Raw genomic sequence first — 2,210 nt, 5'->3', positions numbered from 1 at the left:
AAGTTATTTGTTTACATTGTGAATTTCCTCAAATATCAAATCACATTTAATTTGTCACATGCTTTGTAAACAACAGGTGTAGACTAACAGCGAAATCCTTACTTACGGAACCTTTTTCAACAAAAACATATAGTGACACGAGGAATAAATACACAGTAAATAACGAATGACAATGACGAGTAAAAATAACATGGCGATATACTGGGAGTACTAGTACCGAGTCGATATACAGGGGTACGAAGTAATTGAGCTAGCTACAGTATGTACATATAGGTAGGGTTAAAGTAACTAGGAAACAGGATAGATAAGATAGTAGCAGCAGCGGGTAGCCATTTGATTAGCTATTGAGCGGTCTTGTTTAGCAGTCATATGGCTTGGGGGTAGAAGCTTTTCATGGCCTTGTTGGCACCAGACTGGATGCACTGGGTGTGGCATATCAAGAAACTGATTAAAACCGCATGATCATTACACAGGGGCACCTTGTGCTGGGGACAATAAAAGGCCACTCTATAATGTGCCGTTTTGTCACAAAACACAATGCCAAAGATGTCTCAAGTTGAGGGGAGGGTGCACATGGCATGCTGACTGCAGGAATGTCCACCAGAGCTGTTGCCAGATCATTTTGAAATCCATAGATTATGGCCTAATTTATTTATTTCAATTTACTAATTTCCTTATATGAACTGTAACTCACCAAAACCTTTGAAATAGTTGCATGTATATTACTTTCTAGCACGTCAAGCTAGCTTACAGAGTAATAAGTACAGCCCCTTCGATGTGGAAAGGTGCGTGCTTGTCCCTCCATCTCCTGTAATTCACAATCAGCTCATTTGTCTTGCTGACGTTGAGGGAGATGTTGTTGTCCTAGCACCACACTGCCAGGTCTCTGACCTATAGGCTGCTTCATCGTCGTCGGTGATCAGTCCTACCACCGTCGTGTCGTCAGCAAACTTGATGAGGGTGTTGGAGTCGTGCGATAACATGCAGTCATTGGTGAACAGGGAGTACAGGAGGGGACTAAGCACACACCAAGGAGGGGACTAAGCACACACCCCCAGTGTTGATGGTCAGCATGGCGATGTGTTGTTGCCTACCTTCACCGCCTGGGGGCGGCCTGTCAGGAAGTCCAGGATCCAATTGTAGAGGGAGGTGTTCAGTCCCAGGGTCCTGAGCTTGGAGGGGACTATAGTGTTACATGCTGAGCTGTAGTCAATGAACAGCATTCTTCCTCCCTTTTGTCCAGGTGGGTGAGGGCAGTGTGGAGTGCAATAGAGATTGTCGATCTGTTGGGGTGGTCTGCGAATTGGAGTGGGTTCAGGGTGTCTGGGATGATGGTGTTGATGTGAGCCATGGCCAGCCTTTCAAAGCATTTCATGGCAATAGATGTGAGTGCTACAGGGCGATAGTCATTTAGGCAGGTTACCTAGGCGTTCTTGGGCACGGGGACTATGGTGGTCTGCTGAAACAAGTTTATATTACAGACCGGTTAAAAATGTCAGTGAAGACACTTGCCAGCACATGCTGTGAGTATGCATCCTGGTATTTAATCTGTCCCTGCGGCCTTGCAAATGTTAACCTGTTTAAAGGTCTTACTCACATCGGCTACGGAGGGTGAGATCACACAGTCATCTTGAACAGCTGGTGCTCTCATCATGGCTCAGTGTTGCTTGCCTCGAAGCGAGCATAGAAGGTATTTAGCTCGTCTGGTAGGCTTGCATAATGTGGGCTATCACTCTGTGTGCAATGGTGGCACTCCAAGTGCATCATCCAGTATGTTATTCCTACTATTCTCCTATATTTCCATCACATAACAGTTTAGAAGGCAGTGAAAATTTGGAATACTCTCACACTGTTGTATAGTATAGCCCCCTCAAACTCAACTCTGGACCTCGAAGCCAGTTCCACTGCGCTTTTTAATTATTCCCTTCGAAATCAGCGACTGACTTAGACCTGTGACACCATGTGGGTGCAATTAATTATCAGGTAGAACAGAAAAACAGCAGGCTGCGGACTTTGTAGGTAAGAGTTGAATACCCCTGGTATAGCCTATGCTCCCATGTAGTTTATAGCAACGGTGTGACCAGAAGGTCTTGGAACTTTTACCAGACACTTTCTGGAACTGACCTGCTTGCCTAACCAGACGTCCTCCCCACAGGGTGCCGGTGATCAAGGCACCCTGTTGGGAGGACAACGAACTGGGGCTGTGGAGC

This window comes from Salvelinus alpinus, chromosome 7, assembly GCF_045679555.1.
Source record: "Salvelinus alpinus chromosome 7, SLU_Salpinus.1, whole genome shotgun sequence".
Lineage (NCBI taxonomy): Eukaryota > Metazoa > Chordata > Actinopteri > Salmoniformes > Salmonidae > Salvelinus > Salvelinus alpinus.
The sequence above is the reverse complement of the archived record's forward strand: the minus strand, read 5'-3'. Positions refer to the sequence as shown.